Source organism: Carcharodon carcharias, chromosome 2 (genome assembly GCF_017639515.1).
Source record: "Carcharodon carcharias isolate sCarCar2 chromosome 2, sCarCar2.pri, whole genome shotgun sequence".
NCBI classification, from domain to species: Eukaryota; Metazoa; Chordata; class Chondrichthyes; order Lamniformes; family Lamnidae; genus Carcharodon; species Carcharodon carcharias.
The window spans coordinates 50,789,888-50,813,111 of record NC_054468.1 but is presented as its reverse complement, the minus strand read 5'-3'; the positions used below and the strand labels follow the sequence as shown (position 1 = coordinate 50,813,111).

Below are 23,224 nucleotides of genomic sequence, written 5' to 3'. Positions count from 1 at the left end.
CATAACAGCACAATTCTAAAATGTGCCACAGGACAGGATCTTGGGGTTCAGGTGGCAGTACATATTGATAGCAGTTAGCAAAGTATATGGGATCTTGGGATTCACAGATAAGAGTATTAAGTACAAAAGCAGGGAAGTTATGCTGAATCTTTATAAAGCTCTGCTTAGGCCACAATTAGAGTACTGTATCCAGTTCTGGCACCACTTTCGGAAGGATGGGGAGACCTTGAGGGGGTTCAGAGGAGATTTACCAGAACGGTTCCAAGGATTTTGCTTACAAGATTAGGTTGGAGAAGCTGGGGTTGTTCTCCTTGGAAAAAGGAGATTCAGGGGAGGTTTGAAAGAGGTGTATGGCAGGTTTAGGTGAGGCAGGCCAAAAAAAAAAATCAGACTAGCTGATGGTGCAAGAACCAAGATAGGCAAAAAAAGCTGTTTGCATTAGGTAATGGTGCAAGTACTAGGGGGACACAGATTTTAAGGTTTTGGGAAAGAAATGCAGGGGGATGTGGGAGAGTGCTTTTACATAGCAAGTTTTAATGAACTAGAACTTGCTGCTTAGGACACAAGTGGAAACAGATCATTAATTATTTAAAAAGGAAATTAGATGAGGATTTGAAAGAAATAAACTTGCAGGGCAATGGGGATAGAGTGGGGGAATGAGGCTGACTGAATTGCTCGACAGAAAGCCCACATGGATTCAATGGACCAAATGGCCTCGTCCGGCGCCATAATGACTGTGTGACCCTAATTGTGCCATACTGGTCTAGTCACTTTGTCAGGCAGAATATAAAAATAAGTTCCCAAAGTTGCAAGCATCCTAGAAACAAGTTGTAACTCAACAATGGATTGCCTAGAAATTCAACTAATAGGTCACTTTCACAAATTAGCCCTAAATAGTTTTAGAATGCTAAAGAAATCATAGACTGCACCAGCACAGAAGGAAAGCATTCTGCCCATTGTGACTCACTTTTTTTAAGGTCGGCGCCACCTTGGAAATTTTGCTGATTTAACACTACATTAGTCACTGTTGACAATTACACTATTACTGTTTAATGCTGGATCAATCATGCAACCCCACAGATAGTATCAATGTAATAGAAAGTAAATCAGACACAATATCAAGGGCAAGTATAAGGACCTCTAATTGCTATGTTCTCTTCAGCTCTTTGCTGTTAAAGGCTTAGCTTTTTGGGCAATTATAAATGGCCTATGGGTAATCCTTCGGTCACTCCTTATTTATGAAGTGAGTAACAATGGAAGAGGCAATAATCAAGAACACTGGTTTGACCTACATACAATTAAGCTTAATATTACTGCAGCTGCACCTAACCAGATGAGTCACTTCAACCTTGTAGATGGGGGTGAAAGGTACAGAGGGCAAAAACTGAGCTACTCGCAGAGCATCAGCCTTTGGCATGATCTAGTAATCATAGTGTTAATACACCTAATCCTAATCAATGCAAGAAATTAGCAGTCGCACCAAAGGTTAGATGAAGATGGTTGAATATGTTCTTGCTGGAAACTATCATTGTTGAGAGCTTACGACACAAATGTTGCCTGCCATTTGTCAGTCAAAGCCTGGATATCCCAATAACTTGCTGTAGGCTGCTATCTGAGGTGCTGAGGAAACGATAGTGGGGCTGTTGGCTGACAGTTCTATCAATTTGAAGATAGAGCACTGAGGAAGCAGCCAAAGATGGTAGGGTCAAGAACACTGCCCTGAGTGTGTGATATCCAGCCTCTGGCAATCACATCTTTCTGTTTGTCAAGAATGACATCAGCCACAAGATAGCTTGCCCACTGACTAGAGGTTCATATGCCAGAATCAGTCAAGTGTTGCCTTGACGTAAAGGACAGCTACCTTCACCTTTTCTCTGGCATTCAGCTCTTTTAACAATTACTGGATCGAGGCTGTACCTTTGTCATGAGCTGAATAACCTTGGAGGAACTAGAACCAAGAATCTGCAAGGAGATTACAGGTGAGTATGTGTTGTTTGATGATACATACTTCACTTTGCTAATGATTAGGAGGAGGCTGATCAGCCAAATCTAACCCGGTCAATTAACAACCTGCCTTTTGTAGACATGGCATTATCTGCATGGTCAGGTAGATTTCAGTGTCATATCTATATTAAGTAACATGGCTAATGTGCAGTGCAGCTGGGAAGTTATTAGAACTCAGACTGTGTTCATCATAAAATCACAGAAAGGTTACTGCAAGAGCAACTCTGCTAGTGCCATTCCCTTGGCTTTTCTCAGGTGCCCTGCAATTTTCTTCCCTTCAGTTAATGATCCAAATCTCTTTTGAAAGGGACAATTGAATCAGCCTCCACCATATTCTCAGGCAGTGCATGCTGGATCTTAACCACTCACTGTGTAAGCAACTTTTCCCTCATGACATTGTTGTTCCTTTTGTCAATGACATTAAATCAGTGTCCTCTGGCTCTTGATCCTTTCACTAACTGGAACTGTTTCTCCCCATCTACTCTGTTCAGATCCTTCAGGATTCTGAACACCTCTATCTAATCTCCTCTTAACCTTCGCTTCTCCAAGGAGAAAAGTCTCAACTTCTCCAATCTATCCATGTAACTGAAGTTTCTTATCCCTGAAACTACTCTCGTGAATGTTTTCTCCATCCTCTCTAATGTCTTCAAACCTCAGCTTTTTTATGTGATGAATACAATTAGCTAGATTTTAACATCTTGTTTTGCAGCAGTTGTTTTACAAAAATCAGTAAGAGTCAAACACATATCCTGGGACTGAAGTTACGCATAGACCAGAAGGATAATAGTGGCTATCATTATACCACCATTTTATTAAATTTAATTATACAACTTACCAGAGTGACATTTGATCTCTCAACTTTTTAAAATTTGTTCATGGGATGTGGGTGTCGTTGGTTAGGCCAACATTTATTGCCCATCCCTAATTGCCTTCAAGGAGATGATGGTGAGCCATCTTCTCGAGCCACTGCAGTCCACAGCGTTGTTAGGAAGGGAGTTCCAGGAGTTGACCCGGCAACAGTGAAGGGATGGCAATATAGCTCTCAGTCAGGATGGTGTGTGACTTGGAGGATAACTTGCAGGTGGTGGTGTTCCCAAGCATCTGCTACCCTTGTCCTTTTAGATAGATGGGGTTGCGGGTTTGCAAGGTGCTATCGAAAGAGCCTTGGTATCAATGTGCATCGGTGGTGGACGGAGTGAATGGTTATTGTGGTGGATGGAGTGCCAATCAAACAGACAGCTTTGTCCTTGATAATGGTGTCGAGCTTCTTGAGTGTTGTTGGGAGCTGCACTCATCCAGGCATGTGGAGAGTATTCCATCACACTCCTGACTTATGCCTTGTAGATGGAGGACAGATTTTCGGGAGTCAGGAGATGAGTTACTCTCCACAGAATTCCTAGCCTCTGACCTGCTCTTGTAGCCACAGTATTTCTGTGGCTAGTCCAGTTCAGTTTCTGGTCAATGGTAATCCCCAGGATGTTGATAGTGGGGGATTCAGCAGTGATAATTCCATTTAATGTCTAGGGAAGATAGTTGGATTCTCTCTTATTGGAGATTTTTTTTGGCTTGATGACAGCATCCTAAGGCCGTCACTTTCGGCCCTGAAAAGTGCCCAATCTACCTCAGATTACCCTGGAAGGGCACAATCTCTCAAAAATTTGAGCAACAGGTGAAGTTAGCTGTTTCACACTGCTATAATGCAGTAGTAACACGAGTGGTTTTCGTTACAAACAAGATGCTGCTGTCAGGCCATAAAGGCATTCTGTTGATCACACAAACAAGAAATGTGGTATTTGAATTTCAGTGCCAGTGTGATGCTAGGAATGTAGGTCATAAGTCCAAAAGGCTGGCGGATCGTATCAAGCAGCATGTCCCTTCCACAGTTCGCAACAGGCAAGGTACAGACTGTACCCAACCAGCCCATGCTTCCAAAATTCAAAACAGTGTTCAACATTAGATGTGATCCATGATTGGACAACATTTGCTAAACAATCCTCAGTATGCTAAGAATTACATTGACAACCAATTTAAGATTGTCAGTCGGGCTTGCAGTGTAGTGCATTTGCATGCATTGGAATCTACATATATTAATACACAAGGCCCTGTTCTTTACAGACACATCATGCCTATTTCAGCTAAACAAAATAAATGACAACCATTTGCTGGTTCATTCCTCAGGGCAATGCCTTGACCAGAGTCAAACTGCCTGGTTTAAATTTCAAACAATGCTCGGCAGTTAACTGTCAGTCACCATCAATTGATGCATCCTTCATGGCAACATCTCTACCAATCAGAATCCACTTGTCAATCAATTAGTACTCTCTCCTCAGACAATATAAATTGTTGCTCCCTTTATATTTGGTATTCTTGGGAATTGTCCTGATAAGTGCAAGACAAAAAGCTTCAACAAAGAATGTCTCTTTTTTCAGCAATACTCAAGACATTATGTATTGACTTTAAAAGGTACAATTTCCCAGTACTATCTCCATGATTAAAAATATTTAAACAAGATTCAGTGAAACTCAACAGAATATGGTACATGCAGATGAGGAGTTCAATATTATGGTAACAAAGACAAAGTGATTTGGCAAAATGAAATTCTATGCTTGAATCACATGGGTATTTACATAAAATCAACTGTATAAACTGGCTTTGATAACTCAAATATGGAGATGACTACTAGCAGGGGTAAGACGTGGAGACAAAATAAACAACTTGCACCACATGGCACAGTAGAGGATTAAACGCGACTTGACAGTTACATCCACTTACACAATTGGGAAAGTTGGAACAAAAGCAAAACGCAGTCGATGCTAGGAATCTGAAACAAACAAAATGCTAAAAATATTAGAACTCTTCTGATGAAAGGTCATCAACCTGAAATGTTAACTTTAACTTCTCTCTCCATAGATGTTGCCAGACTTGCTGAGTATTTCAAGTGTTTTCTATTTTTAATTGGCAAAGTTCAGAAGTTGTTGGGGGTCGGAGGTTGGTGAAGAGGAAAGGCGAGGATGGGATTTATACATGCACACAGTAAATGCAAAACTCCCATTACGAAAATCGAAGGATGAGAGAGACAGGGCTCCCCTGACTGCTCCATTAGTTAATAGAGTGAGTATTTGGCATTACGTTCCAAGGTAAATATCAGCCAGGGCCAGGGCAGCAGACAAGAGCAAGGATAAATCCTCTTTAGAATATAAGTTTTCAAAACAAGCCCCAGATACCAGAGAAAAACAAGAGGGTCTCAGGGGTCTGATTTCAGTCAAACTGGGGATACTGTAAGTTAAGAGAAATGTCTTGAATTCTATAACGTACATTTTTTCAGTATTTGTTTATGCTCCAGTATGTTACTTCCTTTGCTGTAAATGAACCGAAAATATTTTCTGAAATGACAGTGCTGTTTACCCTTGGGAAGCCAATGTGTGTTTAACAAGATGAGAGAATTATTTCCAAATATGAAACTATTTTGTATTCCCACAAGAGTGTGTGTGGGTGTTTTTCATTATAGAAGGAAATTAGGTATATAATATCTAGATTTTTGTTCTTTGCAGGCCATTCAATATAAGCAGATATCATGCTTCCAGGCACTACCAGTATTGTTCAGCATTACTGCCAAAAACGATCAAAATGGATTAAGTGATGTTTGAATACATAGAATTCAATTCAATAGTCAGGCAAAATACCAAATTTAGATTCAGAATGTTTTATGCCACTGAACATACATTCAAGTAATTTCCTGGAATCATTAGAATTTGAACCAGCATGCATGAGCTCTGCTGCTAGGCCAAATAATATATATGTACATACAAATTAGGAGTAGGCCACTCGGCCCCTCAAGCCTGCTTCGCCATTCAATAAAATCATAGCTTATCTGATTGTAACCTGCACTCCACATTCCTGCCTACCCCCTACGTGATAATATAATAATATACAAGTGATCATTGCTAAACTAATGCCAAAGGCTTACTTTGTCCATTTAGTTGGCTATGACAACCATAAATCAGCAATAAGCTTAGCAGCAATATAGTCACACATTTTGCCAAAACCATGCCTTGTTAACCCACTATTGAATTTTATTTAGGTATTACGGGAAACAACAGCTATCTTCACTAATCCTGAATCAAAAGCATTCTAAACCTCATGTGAATCATACTTGCTTACGTGAATATAAAAATAGATTGTGCATGTGAATCTTAGTGCTAGTGACAAACAGCATATTGTATAATTTACATTCAGCTTTCTGCACTTAGGCATAGGGTAACATAGCAGTTATGTTACTGGACCAGTAATCCAGAGGCCTGGATTAATGATCCCAAGACATGAGTTCAAAACCCACAATGCCAGCTGAGGGTGTTAAAAATGGTACTATTAGAAATGATTACCATGAAACTACCAGGATGTCATAAAGCCCATCTAGTTCACTAATGTCTTCTAACAAACAATATTTGCCATCCTTATCCAGTCTGGGCTGTATGTGACACCATATCCACAGCAACGTGGCTAATTAACTGCCCTCTACAATGTCCAAGCAAGCCATTCCTTTCTAGCTCAAGGGCAATAAATGCTGGATTTGCCAGCAACTTAAACAATACTTTACTTGAATGAAATGCCAATACCTAAAATTGTTAACTGTTTTCAAAAAAATGTCCATTTATAAAATGTTTTTAAAAATCTAAAAACCACAGATCAGGAAAGGAGGCAGGTCCTGAATCCACCCCAGTCAAAAAAGGGGTCAAACCCCATGCTGTTGGCACTAATCCAATCCACACCAGCTGTCCAGCCACTTATACATGCATGATGCAGCCTGGAGCTATGGATAGTGATGTTCGAGGCTCCAATTTTTTCCCATCACATGGCGGGCCAGGAATCTCTCCTGCCCTTACCACCTGCCATTGGTAAATCTTGGAAGGATTTACAAGTCAACCTGTTTGGCCACATTATGAACAGACCTTTCTTGGCCATCAAATCCTGGAATGAGAATTGAACCTGGAGCTTCTGGCTCAGAGGCAGGGATGCTACCCACTGCATCACAAGACTTCTTCCCAATCTATCTGTAAATGAAAATATTACCCACACTCAAATAAATCAATCACTTTTACTAAACTATGTTAACATTTTAAGTTTTTTTTAATCTAAGGGAAGGAAGATAGCAAGTTTGAAAATCTTGGTCAATCAGCATACTGCAGCAGCCAAATAGGATGATTTTTCAGCACTTCTACCACACCCTCCCCATCCCCTCCGCCACCCACCTACAGAAGATAAATTATACTTAACGTACGCCACTTTCCCAAGGTACAGACGGCACTACGCGTATGGATTAAGTGTTTGCTGCAGGGAAAGTGCATACTGATTAAGGATGCTGAAATACTGCTAACCGACCATTCTTGCATCTAATTTGTTTTGCATACAGTCCCAATACCTCAAAAACATTTCAAAGTAAAAAGATTAACCTCCACAGATTCATAAAAAAAAAAATCAGGTCTCAAATACATGAGAAAATATTCAACAGAAGCAGGAGTTATTCCTTAACTGAGTTACCAGAATGAAGTTGACAAAAACTAATGAATACTAGCAAAAATCCTGAAATATATTTTTTCAATCACGAATGACATATCCTGTGGGCTGAAACAATTCTGGCCAAGAATATTAACCTTTCACAAATCAAGCTATATCATTGCTAAAACTGTTAGTTAATCACAGTTTGCCTCAATTATAGAAGTTTTCATTCATTTTGGTGATTGTTATGCTCATTGCAGAGGTTATGGAAACTAAAACAACGTTTCAAGCTCTGATGTTCAATACTTTATTTTCAAACACCATATGAACATTCTATTTTCAAAATAAAATATATAATTATTTCATTTTAATTAATAATGAATCTCATTCCGTATGCCCTTATTGCTACCACTTCCCAGCCATCCAACCACCAATGGTGAGAGATGTAGAAATAGGCAAGTTAAAAAGCTCTCGGTAATGTAAAAAACAAAAAAACTGCGGATGCTGGAAATCCAAAACAAAAACAGAATTACCTGGAAAAACTCAGCAGGTCTGGCAGCATCGGCGGAGAAGAAAAGAGTTGACGTTGAGTCCTCATGACCCTTCGACAGAAGGGTCATGAGGACTCGAAACGTCAACTCTTTTCTTCTCCGCCGATGCTGCCAGACCTGCTGAGTTTTTCCAGGTAATTCTGTTTTTGTCTCGGTAATGTAAGGCAGTTGGGGGATGGGTGGTAATGTGAGATTCTGGGTCACATAAAGTGTTTGGGCTAGGTAGGGCAGAGAAGGTGGATGGGGCGGAGCGGGGCAAAGAGCTGTCTTTAAAAAAAGGAAAACTCTAAACTAGGGCTCATGTAAACATAGTGATAAATGTTTAATGGGGACTAATATTCAACAGAAAGCAATCGAAAAGAGAAAGATCAGCTAAAGCATTATGGACTGAAGTATCTGGGTAGCTTTAGTTTTTTTTAAAAACGTGGATGGTCTGATGGTTTGTTGGATCAAATGATGGTTGCTTGTAGCTAATGTCAAATTGAGTTCCAGGATCACAAGGGTATGAGTTTTTCTATATAATTCCATGTAATATCAGAAATAACACCAACTTGAATGAGATGGATACAATAATATTAAATATGACTAAAACCCAGATTAACATTAATTTTTTTAGATAGAGATTAATGCCAATTAATATGAATTGTTTGATAGTCCCAATTATTGTATTTATTAGACTGCATAATGCATCAAAACATATGAGTATGAATGATAATTTTAAGTTCAACAAATACAACATCATAAAATTGTTGAGTTTTACATTCATTAAAGAAAATATTGAAATTCAGCCAAATTTATGTTGGAGCAATGCCAAAAACCAGTCTATTAAATTTCAAATGTCAACTATGCTGTATATTGATACTCGTAAAATTCACACCAAAGTTTATTATATATATTCAGTTTCTCAAAATTCAGATTCGGTTTACATGAATGCCTGGATCAGCCAACAGCCTGCTTGATGCATTTTTTTTAAAAAAGGTCACACTGATATTTAGTCTGACTACATAAAATCATGAAAAAAGGCTTTTCAATAATTACTTCAGGATTACTATAATTTGGCCAGGTAGACCAAATACCAAAGTTGTGCAAGCAAATCAAAGCAAGCTCACTTACAAGTATAATGACAGAAATAACATGAAAAACGTTAGACTCATTTACAGACCATTTGACATCCCTTCAACTCTCAGCTCTGTATAATTGTAATGTAGTTTTTTGGTACTAATTCACATATTGTGCATTGCCTTGGCCACTTACCAGAAGCAAAAAGCACTTTACATTCACTTCCCAATTACAGGGTTTACAATTTCTAAAAAGCAGCAATGTCCTTCTAACTTTATTAAAGTGGCAATCTACATAACCTGCACTCACTGACATTACACTGAGAAAAGATCAGCTTGTGATTATTAGCATCAATTAAACAGTACTCCATTTTCAAGATCTGAAATCCCAAATGAACCTTTTTCTATGTTCTTTATATCCGTTCTTCAGTGGTATGATAAAAACATTGGGGCTCTTTAAAAATCTTTATTCGTTGGCTACAAGGTATCAGACCTGGGTTTAAATAAACTTGACATTTCATTATCTACAGTGATAAGTTCCTGAGGGTTGCAGTGGGCTCTCAAATTTAGTTGACTGCTTTTTAAAAATTACTTAATTAAGCACTAAAATAGCAATGATGTACAACATAATCTAGTTATTTGCGATGAATTAGTTGATGAGAAAACTGTTTGCAACACAAATAACTTCACTATTGTTGAGCCAGAAGCAATTTAGAATTTAGAAAAACGGTGAATGCATTAAATCCGCATTAAAACCACAATTAAAAGATTTGAGAAGTGCTGTATCTTTGGGCTGGATTTTAAGTGCAAAATTTAGTTGTATGTCATCATCTGTTTAAAAAACAGGAAAATGCAACCTGAATGCATTCATTACAGTTTCACACTTCAGATTTAACATATTCTATATATACCAGGCAAGTTAAATTAAGTACATTTAATGCAACAGCGGTGTTACTAGATTTTGATAACTATCACATCCAAAATATATTACAAATGAGTAGGCATTAGTACAGCAACCGAGATGTACGAAGTAATTAAACAATACTCTGTGCTAAGTATCTCCGTATAGTTAGCTAGAGAAACAAACAAATTTGCCGCCTGCAGAAGCACTTTAGCGTAGTACTACTGTTAGAAATGCACATACATTGATCATTTAGGAAAGAATTTTCACATGTGATAAAATTTAAATTTTGTTTAATGGAAAAGCACCAGTCAATGCACTCATTCCAGTCTTCAGGTTGACCAAGCATTTATATGAATAACCACAATGCACACTAATTTATGATGTACACTGTCAGCATTCCTGGAATCTTTCACCTAATTTGATTTCACTTAATTTCCACTTTCCAACCCACTCTGCATATTGTGTTCTTGACCCGAGAAGTCAAATACTAAATCGTGTGAAACCAAATATTACTCAAAAGTCTTAATGACCTTTCTCCAGAGTAATTGTCATGATTTTCTTTCATACTGTCACCCCTAAAAAGCCCTTTATTTCTTAGACACGAAACATTACTTTTTAACAGTGTCAGGTCAGTAAAAACTAGGAGAAAGCTATAAGATGCAAAGAACGCATTTTAGACAAAATAGAAGAATTGACCAGACATTTGGTATGTCAGAGGCGGGCTGAATGTAACTAAGCGTTCTGGTAGGATGAGAAATGGATATCTTCATTTTACTAAAGGGAGTAACAAACAGTATTCATCTGGAATTATTCCATTCACATATCGGGTCAACATTAGGGCAGAATTTCAGATGCTGATCTAGCAAACTGCAATTATAGAATCAGAATGATTATAGCTCAGGAGGCAGCCATTTGGCCCATTATATCCATTGTGGCTCTCTGCAGAACTAACTCAGCTAATTCCACTAGCCAACCGTTTTCCCATAGCCCTGCAATTTTATTCCATTCAAATAATATTCCAATTCCCTTTTGAAAGCCATGATTGAATCTGCCTCCACCAGCCCTTGACCAGTGCATTCCAAACACTAACCACTCATTGCATAAAAAAGATTTCATGTCACTTTTGGTTCTTTTGTTAATCACTTTAGATCTGTTCCCTCTGGTTCTTGAACCTTCCACCTATGGGAACAGCTTCTATCTATTCTGATTTTCAATACCTCTATCAAATCTCCTCTCAACTTTTTCTTCTTCAAAGAGAAGAGCACCAGCTTCTCCAATCTATCCATAAGGCTGAATTCTCTCATCCTTGGAACCATCCTCAAATTTTTTTATGCACCTTCTCCGCTGCCCTCAACCTTCCTAAAGTGTGGTGTCCAGAACTGGACATGAAATTCCAGATGAGGCCAAACCAGTGCTTTAAAGGTTCATCATAACTTCCTTGCTTCAGTACTCCATACCTCCAGTGTGCTTTACTAAATGCCCTACCACCTTCAAAGATCTGTACACAAATACCCCCAGATCTCTCTTTTCCTGCACTTCCTTTAGAATGCTCCGGTCACGGGTTCAAATCCCACCATGGCAGCTGGTGGAATTTAAATAAATCTGGAACATAAAGCCAGTCTCAGTAATGGCAACTATGTCAACTACAATCGATTGTTATAAAAACCTATCCGGTTTACTAATGTCCCTTTAAGGAGAGAAATCTTCCATCCTTACCTGGTCTGGCCTACATGCGACTCCAGGTCCACAGCTTGTGGTTGACTCTAAACTGCTCTCTGAAATGGCCCAGCAAGCCACTCAATTCAAGGGCAATTAAGGATGGGGAACAAATGCTGGCCTCGAAACAACGCCCACATCCCATGAAAGAATTAAGAAGAAAAAATGTACTAGTTTATATTGCCTCTTCCTATTCTTTCTAACAAAATGTATCACTTCACAGTTGTCTGCATTAGATTTCATATTCCACCTGTTCACCCATTCCTCCAGCCTGTGTATGTCCTTTTAAAGTCAATCACTATCCTCCTTACAATTTATAATAGTTCCAAGCTTTGCATCAGTTGTAAATTTTGAAATTGTGCCCTGTACACCCAAGTCTAAGTCATTACCGTAAGTCAAGAAATTCAGGTGGTCCTAGCGCCGACTCTAGGGGAACCACACTGTATGCCTCCCTTCAGTGAAAGAAAAACATTCACCACTAATCTGTTACCTGTCATTCAAACAACATCACATCACGCTGCCAATGGCCTTTTTATTCCATGGGCTTCAACTTTGTTGGCAACATTATTTGCCACTTTATAAAATGCATTTCGGAAATCCATATACACATCAATCAGACTACCCTCACCAACCCTTTGTTACCTCATCAAAGATACTGAATCAAGTTGGTAGAACGTGATTTGCCTTTAACAAATCCATGCTGACTTTCCTTAATAAACCCACACTTGTCCAAATGACGGTTAATTTTATCCCAGGTTATTGCCTGCAAAAGCCTTCTTACCACCTAGGTTAAAATGATAGGCCTGTAGTTGCTGGGTTTATCTGTTCATCCTTTGTTGAACAGGATTGTGACATTTGCAATCCTCCAATTCTGACACCACCCCTCGTATCCAAGGAGAATTGGAAAATTATAGTCAGGAAGCTCTACAAAATGTCCTCCCTTACCTCCCTCAGCATCCTTGGATGCATCCACTGGTTGAAGTCATACCTAGGACAAAGGAAAATGGTTGTGGTTGCTGGAGGCCAATAATCTCAGGCCCCAGGACATTGCTGCCTCAGGGTTGTGTCCTAGGCTCAACCATCTACAGCTGCAATTACCTTACCCATCATAAGATCAGAAATTGTGATGTTTGCTGATGATTGTACAACGTTCAGCACCATCTGCGACTCCTCAGATACTGAAGTAGTCCTTGTCCGTATGTAACAAGACCTGGACAGCATTCAGGCTTGGGCTGAGAAGTGGCAAGTAACATTCCCACCAGAAAGTGCCAGGCAATGATCATCTCCAACAGGAAAGGATGATTCTAATTGACTGCAACAGGACATAAATAGACTAGCAGAATGGACAGGCAAGTGGCAAAAGGAATTTAATAGAGAAGTGTGAGGTGATGCATTTTGGCAGAAGAGATATGGAAAAGCAATATAGACTTAATGGCATGGTCCTAAAGAGTGTGCAGGAACAGAGGGAACTGGGGATGGATATGCACAGGCCTTTGAAGGTGGCAGAATATATTGAGAGAGCAGTTCGCAAAGCATGTGGGATCTTGGACTCATACATGGAGGCATTGAATACAAAAAGCAGGGAAGTCATGCTGAACATTTACAGATTAGGCCACAACTACAGGACTGTGTCCAGTTCTGGTCACCACACTTCAGGATAGATGTGATTGAGAGGGTGCAGGAGGTTTAACAGAATGATAATTCAGGCTCAGAGACAGAAGCTCCATATTTGAGCCCACTGCAGGATTTGACGGCTAAAGAAGGTGTGTACCTTGTGCAGCTAACAGGTTGAGAATCAACCTGCAAATTCTTCAAACACATGCCAACGGCAGACAGTAAGAGAGGGAGAGATTCTGGTCAGCCATATGATGGAACTTCTATCACTTTCCATAGTTCCAGATTACAACATTCATGTAAAAAAAATACATGTTGTCACAGCATCTTGGACTCCCCAAGTGAACTGGAACATTCCAATACCACAATCGCAAGTTTGGATAAGGTAGGCAAGGAAGAACTGTTCCTATTAGCAAATGGTACAAGAAGTAGGAACAAAGATTTAAGGTTTTGGGCGAAAGACACAAAGTGAACATGAGGGAGAACTTTTTCATATAGCGACTGGTAATGACCTGGAACTTGCTGCCCACTCAGGTGGCGGAAGCAGAGATATCAATGATTTCAGAAGAAAATTTAAGGAACTAAACTTGCAGGGCTACAGGGATAGAGCAGGGGAATGGGACTGACTGGATTATTCCAAGAAGAACCTGCACACACTCAACAGGCTGAATAACCTCCTTCTGCATCCTAAATGACTATGGCAGCAACGCAATTGATCTGGCGTACTTGGACTGCCAAAAGGCATTTGATTATGCACTACATAGCAGGCTTGTGACCAAAGTTAGAGCTCATAGAATAAAAGGGTTAGTAGCAGCATGGATATGAAGTTGGCTGAGTAACAGGAAACAGGCAGAAGTGGTGGTCAGTTGCTTTTTGGATTGGGGGAAGGTTTATTGTGAGGTTCCCCTGGGATCAATGTCAGGACCCCGAAGTTTCTTGATATATATTAATGACCTAGATCTGGGTAAACAGGGCACACTTTCAAAATTTGCAGACAATACAAAACTTATGAATTGCGAGGTGGTTAGTGTTAAACCTCAAAAGGAGATAGGCTGGAGGAATGGGCAGACAAGTGACAAATGAAATTTAATTCAGAGAATTGTGAAGTGATTCAATTTGTTAGGAAGAATGAGGGCAGACGATATAAAATAAAGGATACAATTCTCAAGGAGCAGAGAGATCTGGGTGCAGATGTGCAAACTCATTGATAGTGGCAGTGCAGGTTGAGAGAGCGGTTAATAAAGCATACAGGATCCTGGCCTTTAAAATAGGGGTGTAGGGTATAGAAACAAAGAAGTTATGATAAAACTGCATAAAACACTAATTCAACCTCAACTGGAGTATTACATTCAGTTCTGGGCACCACACTTTAGGAAGGATGTGAAAGCATTAGAGAGGATGCAGAGAAGATTCACGAGAATGGTTCTAAGCATGTGGGACTTCAGTTATATGGATAGATTGGAGGAGCTAGGGTTATTCTCCTTGGAGAATGTTGAAAAAAGATTTGATAATGTTCAAGATCATGTAGGATCTGCACAGAATAGATAGGGAGAAACTGTTCCTATTGGCAGGAGAGTCAAGAACCAGAGGACACAGATTTATGGTGACTGGCAAAAGAACCAGAGGCAACATGAGGAAAGACTTTTTAAAACCCAGTGACCATCTAGGATCTCGAATGCATAACCTAAGGGTGTGGTGAAGGGAAATTCAAAAGAGAATTGGGTCATTATCTGAAGAGAAAACGTGCAGGGTCACATAGCTAAGGCATAGGTATGGGACTAGCTAAGTTGCTTGTGTGGAGTGCCGGGATAGACAACGGGCCAAATGGCTTCCTTCTGTGCTGTATTAATTCTATGACTTCATAGCTTTGGCATTTTCTTCATTAGTAAAGACAGATGTTAAGTAGTCATTTAGGGCCTCAGCCAAGTTCTCTGCCTTCAGGTGTAAATCCCCTCTTTGGTCCCTAATTTAACCCACTACTTTTACTATTCATATACCTACACATGACTTTTGGATTCCTTTTTAAGTTAGTATGAAAAAAGACGGGCAGATATCTCTTTGCCTGTCATTTCTTTTTGTATTTCCCCGCTGAACTTTATATATTCAGCCTGGTTCTTACTTGTAATATCAACCTGACATCTGTCATATGCACCCTTTTTCTGCTTCACCTTGCACTACATCTCTTTCATCATACAGGCAGCTCTGCCTCCGGTTGCCCCTCCTTTCCCCTCACGACAATGAACCTCAACTATACCCAAACTATCTCCTCTTTAAAAGGTAGCCCATTGTTCAATAACAGCTATGCCTGCCAATCTTTCATTTCAATTTACCTGGGACAGATCAGCATGGTGTGATTTATTTTTGCTACAATTCCACATATAAACAATTTCAGTGGTACAGCATGGAGGGAAAATAAACAGCAATATTATAGGTATTTCAAACTTTAGCCTGGGACTCTGTCTTCAAACAATGATATATTCTTTACCGCAAGCATACTTACGGAAAAATAAATACTTAAAATATACTTGCATTGCAAAATTTATTGATAAAATTTCCATCTACATTTTGATAGGGGGTCAAAATGTAATTATCTTGAGACAATTGCCTTGACTTGAAGATATCACTATTTTATCCCAATGGCGCTTGAAAAATGGTTTACTCTTCTGCCTTTGTTTCAACTACTTATTTTGCAAATTTGCTGCTAGACCTGTGTGGTTCCAGCAATTTTGGTATCATTTCATATTTCCTGTTTGTTTTCCTTTCACTGACATCCATTATTGGATGCACAGAATTTACTTCAATTAAAGACAGGGAAGATCAAAGCAAGTGCCTTCAGTTGCAGCCATAAGCTCTGTCCCCCTCCCAGTCCACTTTCTGAGTGTGAGCCAGACTCTGTCCTATTTAATTCTGAGCTGAGCTTCTGACCACATATTCTCTCCAAGTAGCTTGGCCTAAATAGCCAAGTGGTTATGGTACTGGGTTTGTAACCCCAAGATCAAGAGTTCAAATCTCACAATGGCAAACTATGAAACAATATTCTCTCCAACAAGATCACTTACTTCTTCATCCATATCATCACTGTCTCTACCCTGACCCCACAACCCCTTGCCCCAGCATGCTAGCCGTTGTTTTGTTCCTCCAGCATCAACTATTCCAACTGTCTCCTGGCCAGCCTCCCACCCTCCATAAACTTCAGCTGAAGTTCACCCACAACTTTGTTTCCCCCACCTTAACTTGCACCAAGTCTCATTATCCATCACCACAATTTTCACCCATTTACATCGGCAAAGCCTCAAATTCACAACTCTGGCAGTCAAATCATATGAACATACAAAACAGGAGCAGGGGTAGGCCATTCAGCGGCCTACTCCGTCATTCAATTAGGTAATCTGTTTGTGTTTTGAATTCCATATTCCTATCTACCCCCAACAACTTTTGATTCCCTTGCCTAATAAGAATCTACCTCCCCCTTAAAAATACTCAATGACCCCACCTCCACTGCCTTCTGAGACAGTGTTCCAAAGTCGCACAACCCTCAGAAAACATTTCTCCTCATCACTTTCCTAAAAGGGCGACCCCTAATTTTAAAACAGTGCCCCCATGTTCTGGACACACCTACAAGAAGAAACTTCCTTTCCACGACCATCTTGTCAATACCGTTCAGGATCTTATATACTTCAATCAAGTCACCCCTCACTCTTCTAAACTCCAGTGGAAACAAGCCCAGTCTGTCTAGTCTTTCCTCATAGGGCAACCCACTCACTCCAAGCATCAATCTAGTAAACCTCCTCTGAACTGTCTCCAACACATTTACTTCCTTAAATAAGACGACCAAAATGCACACAATATTCAAGATGTGGTCTCACCAATGCCCTGTTTAACTGAAGCATATCACTTTTATGTTCAATTCCTCTCCTAATAAAGGATAGCATTCCATTAGCCTTCTTAATTACTTGCTGTACCTGCATACTAACCTTTTGCAACTCATGCACTAGAACACCTCTGAATTCTGCAGGCATTCTCCGTTTGACTAATGCTCTTTTTTATTCTTCCTGCCAAAGTGAACAACTTCACATTTTCCCACATTGTACTCTATCTGCCAAATTTTGCCCACTCACTCAAACTATCTATATCTGTTTGAAAGCTCCATTTGTCCTCTTTTTTTATCATTGGTTCATGGGATGTGGGCTTCGCTAGTTGGGCCAACATTTATTGCCCATCCATAGTTGCCCTTGAGCTGCCTTCTTGAACTGCTGCAGTCCATGTGGTATAGGTACACCCATAGTGCTATTAGGAAGGAAGTTCCAGGATTTTGACCCAGTGGCAGTGAAGGAACAGCAAAATATTTCCAAGTCAGGATGGTGAGTGGCTTGGAGGGGAACTTCCAGGTGGTGATATTCCCATCTATCTGCTGCCCTTGTCCTTCTTAGATGGTAGTGGTCGTGGGTTTGGAAAGTGCTGTTGAAGGAGCCTTGGTGAATTCCTGCAGTGCACCTTGTAGATGGTACATACTGCTGCCACCGTGCGTCTATCATGGAAGGAGTGAATGTTTGTGGACGTAATGCCAATCAAGCGGGCTGCTTTCTCCTGGATGGTGTCATGCTTCTTGCCTGGATAAGTGCAGCTCCCAAAATATTCAAGCGAGGAATATTCCATCACACTCCTGATTTGTGCCTTGTAGATGGTGGAGAGGCTTTGGGGAGTCAGGAGGGGAGTTACTCGTTGCACAATTCCTAGCCTCTGATCTGTACTTGTAACTATAGTATTTATATGGCTAGTCCAGTTCAGTTTCTGGTCAATAGTAACCCCCAGGATGTTGATAATGGGGGATTCAGTGATGGTAATGCCATTGAACGTCAAGGAGCAATGGTTGATTCTCTCTTGTTGGAAATGATCATTGCCTGACACTTGTGTGGTGCGAATGTTACTTGCCACTTGTCAGCCCAAGTCTGGATATTATTCAGGCTTCACACACCTTACTTTCATATCTATCTTTGTGTCATGTTCAAATTTAGCTACCATGACTTCACTCCCCTTATCCAAGTCATTGACATAAATTGTAAAAAGTTGAGGCCCCAGCAGAGACCCCTGCGGGACTCCACTTGTCACATCCTGCCAATCGGACAAAGACCCATTTATGCACACTTTGTTTTTTGCTAGCCAGCCAATCTCCCAATGCGGTCTCCTCTACATTGGAGAGACCAAACGTAAACTGGGCGACCGCTTTGCAGAACACCTGTGGTCTGTCCGCAAGAATGACCCAAACCTCCCTGTCGCTTGCCATTTTAACACTCCACCCTGCTCTCTTGCCCACATGTCTGTCCTTGGCTTGCTGCATTGTTCCAGTGAAGCCCAACGCAAACTGGAGGAACAGCACCTCATCTTCCGACTAGGCACTTTACAGCCTTCCGGACTGAATATTGAATTCAACAACTTTAGGTCTTGACCTCCCTCCTCCATCCCTACTCCCTTTCTGTTTCTTCCCCCCTTCCTTTTGTTTTTTCCAATAATTTATATAGATTTTTCTTTTCCCACCTATTTCCATTATTTTTAAATATTTTATGCCCCCCCACCCCCACTAGAGCTATACCTTGAGTGCCCCACCATCCGTTCTTAATTAGCACATTCGTTTAGATAATATCACCAACTTCAACACCTGTGTTCTTTTGTCTGTGACATCTTTTGATTATCTGCTCCTATCACTGCTTGCTTATCCCTACAACCACACACACACACACCCCCCCCCCCAATACACACACCTTAAACCAGCTTATATTTCACCCCTCTCCTTGGAATCACCTAGTTCTGTTGAAGGGTCATGAGGACTCGAAACGTCAACTCTTTTCTTCTCCGCCAATGCTGCCAGACCTGCTTAGTTTTTCCAGGTAATTCTGTTTTTGTTTTGGATTTCCAGCATCCGCAGTTTTTTGTTTTCAGCCAATCTTCGATCCATGCTAATGTGTTACCACTTAAACCATGAGTGTTTATTTTCCTCAATAATCTTTGATGTGGCACCTTATCTAATGCCTTCTGGAAATCCAACTACAGCACGTCTACAGGCTCCTCTTTATCCACAGCGCATATTACTCCTTCAAAGAACCCCAATAAATTGGTTAAACATGATTCCCCTTTCACAAAACCTTGCCAACTCTCCCCGATTACCTTGAGTTTCTTTAAGTGCCCAGCTATAACCTCCTTAATGATCGATTCTGACACCTTCCCTACTACAGACATCAAGGTAACTGGCCCATAGTTTCTGGTATTCTGCCTCCATCCTTTCTTGAATAGGGAGGTTATATTTACTACTTTCCAGTTTGATGGAACCTTTCCACAATCAAGGACATTTTGGAAAATTAACACCAATGTATCTACCACCACATTAGCCACCTCTTAAGACCCAGGATGAAGTCCATCAGGACCCGGAGACTTGTCAGCCCGCAGCTCCATTGGTTTGCTCAATACCATTTCCCTAGTGATTGCAATTTCACCAAGTTCCTTTCTCCATTCCACCTTCTGATTTACAGCTATTACTAGAATGTTTTTTGTATCCTCTATAGTGAAGACAGAAGCAAAATATTTGTTCCTTTCATCTGCCATTTCCTTATTATCTACTATTAACTCCCCATTGTCACTCTCTAGAGGACCAACACTCAATTTTCATACTCTTTTCTTTTTGAATATTTGTAGAGACTCTTGCTGTCCGTATTTACATTTCTAGCTAGCTTCCTGTCATACTTTAATTTCTTTCCCCTGATGAACATTTTAGTCATTCCCTGCTGCTCTTTATATTGACCAATCATCTGACCTGCCACTCATCTCTGCGCAGCTATATGCTTTTTCCTTAAGTTTGATGCTTTCCTTAACTTCTTTAATTAACCATGGATGATTGGGTCCTCCTTTTAGCATTTTTCCTTACAGTAGGAATATGCTTATTGAGTATTCTGAAAGCCTTCCATGGCCTCGCTCCTTCCTCGCTCTGGAACACCCACCAGCCCTGCAATCCTCCAAACTCTCTGGGCTATTCCAACTCTGGTTTCTCATGCATCCCTGATTTTCTTCATGCCACCACTGGTGGCAATGTTAGCACCCCAGTGCTGTTGTTCCCTTCCTAAAATTCTGCCTCTCCTGCTCCTTCAAAACACATCTCTTCACCAAGTTTTCAATCACCTGTTCCAATATCCATGTAGCTTGATGTTATATTTTGCTCAAGAACGTACCTGTGATGTACTTTTACTGTAGTAAGGTACTAGTGTATATACATATGCCAATACTTATAGCTTAGTCTTCCTATGGTTCATAATATTTAGTGCTTCACAGTATAATTAATTATTTTTCTTTTAAAACATCTGAGTACATAAGCAATTAATTTATTGTGCATAATGCAGTCATATTATCAAAATAAATAAAATTTTGATTGTAAAAACTTGTCTGATCTTTGTAGAAGTGTTCTTTATTATAACCTTTTTTGACATTGTTAAAAACCTGTTAAAAAAGCAAGTGATCGAACTTGTAGCAATATAACTTGCACAATGGACATGTTTGTGCAGTGATGCCAATTTTTTTGTTGTAATAAGTTATGTTCTTCGATGCAACATAATAATGTATGACATAACAACACTTTGACTTTGCAAAATTGTGATTGAACCCTTATGCTTACTTCAGGATTGGTTTATTAAAGCTGTGTTTTGGTTTAATGATGCAAGATATTTGAATAGGAAATGTACAGTGAAGAGTTGGTTAATTTGTAAGAGACTTTATATTGCTATTTATCTAATTAATGTACATGTCACAATTTTATTTGTCTTAGGCTGTTACTTTGTTCACACTTTCCCTCCATGTTGCACACTTCCCATGTGAGGCTAGCAGAGCAGGATGCCTTCTCCAAGACCACATCTACTCTTCCCTACTGAAGTGGAGTTACATGACTTCTTGTAAAAATTAAAAATCAGAAGTGATAGAGGAGAAAGCAAGTGCTGAACTGCATCTGTGCTGTAGCACCTCTGCCAATTATAATGCTACTACACTATGCTCATCAAGTAGTACATCCTGCATTAGCATTTCTGGTGCAAAGAAGGAAAGAAGACAACAAAACTCAAGGTCTTTTTTAAAAATTATGGCAAATTGTTGACCAGACAAGTTAGCAACACCAACTTCACTATGGCCAGCCCAAGGAAGCTGTCGTTAAAACTGTGGGACTAACCCTGTTACTTTTACCAAAGTGGTTGAGACTGCAGAAAGGAATCTTTCTTTTTACATTCATCTGACTTTTTTTGTTCTAACAAATTTACATAGCACCTTTTATTTCCTCAGCACACCCCAAAGCATTTCAAAGCCAATTAAGTGTGACCACCCATGTTTTGTCGGCAAATGTTGTAGCCAATTTAAATACAGCAGAGTCCCACAAACAGCAAATGAGATAAATGGCAAGCTGAATTTATTTTTGGGATCTTGTTTTGTCCAGCATTCATATCTCAACCATCAAGAGGACACTTTGTTCTTCCTCAAAGCATTGTGGGATTAATTTTCCCTATTTGAACTGCAACATACCCTTTCGTGTGGTGTAAGCCAGATATGTGTATTGGAATGGGGAGTGAACTCATAACCTTCTGACTCAGAGGCAAAGTGCAGTCATTGAGCCAAGCCAACATTTCAATATTGGTTAAGGTCAGGTCATACCAAGTATTTGAACCCTTGCACTAAACTCTTCTGAGAACAGCTTATCCCCCCCTCCATAATGCATTGAGATTGTAACCACAAATACTAAGCCATAAAGCACATTGGAAAAGGTCTTTCTTACATCTATGGAAACCACTGGATGGCTCTATCCCTTGTTGTAAAGTTTGCAACCACATTCGTGGTACAGTAGCAACTAAATTATTCCACTATAAAAGCAACCTGATGCAAGACTATGGTGTACAAAATGCCTGTTATCTCAAGGTTTCCTATTCGAGTATTAAACTGGAATTACAATCAACATGTTGCAAAAGTGGATTGCTGTACTGGATGTCAAGAATTTACACGGATGGCATCATTTTTCATCCACGATTGCAAGAATTCATCTACTTTCTGATTCAGCTGCAGTTTTTAATGAATGTGATCTTATGACAAACATTTTAAATATCATGTAAATATGAAAGTCTAAACACTAATTTAGTCTGTAAAAGGTAGGAAAAGGCATTTGTTCCCCTTTTTTCATCCACTTGAAAGGCTTCATGGTGAAGCATAATAAAATATCTAACTATATGAAGTGTATTTGATTTTTCAGTTCTGTTGCCTACAGCAAAGTCCAAAAAGTCTGATTGTTACTAAAATGTAACATGCTACACAACCTATCCACTGTTTGTTCTATTGTCTAACAATGATCAACAAGCAAATCCACTCTGACTAATGATTTAGCAAGACTAGTCAACTTCATGGCCATAACAAATAACTACATACTCAACTGACAACATACTCAATCTTACTGAAATGTAACACTATTATTGGATCTAAAAGTTTATAATTTGGAGTTAAATCATAGGTATTGGTATAAAAGGACAATAATCTATTGTTTTCCATTCTTGTACTTTTAAAAATAAGTTAACAAGAAAATAACCATTGTAATTACATCTATGACAAAATACCTATACAATCCTAATTCAGATATATTCTCCCTTTCCTCTATCCTAGTTTATGCTGTTCACAGGTACCAGCAGTCCTGTCAAGGCCTCATCCAATGAGCCAATCCTCTAGTCCAGACACCGTTATCAAGTCATTTGAAATTAGACAACAGCACAGTGAAGTCCAATGGAGTCCTTAACTAGTATACACACACGTACACACACACACTCGCGCACACACACACTCGCGCACACACACACTCGCGCACACACACACTCGCG

At 39.8% G+C, this 23,224-nt stretch overlaps 1 protein-coding gene and 1 long non-coding RNA gene across 3 annotated transcripts in view; one reads left to right on the top strand and one right to left on the bottom strand.

Annotated features, from left to right (window-relative positions):
- Positions 1-23,224, bottom strand: part of LOC121290298 (guanine nucleotide-binding protein subunit beta-4) — a 79,229-nt gene that overhangs the window by 52,752 nt on the left and 3,253 nt on the right. The window lies entirely within an intron of this gene.
- LOC121290307 lies at positions 1,830-22,586 on the top strand. The gene is made up of 2 exons (XR_005945763.1): positions 1,830-1,979; positions 21,151-22,586. It is a non-coding gene; the product is annotated as an uncharacterized LOC121290307 (long non-coding RNA).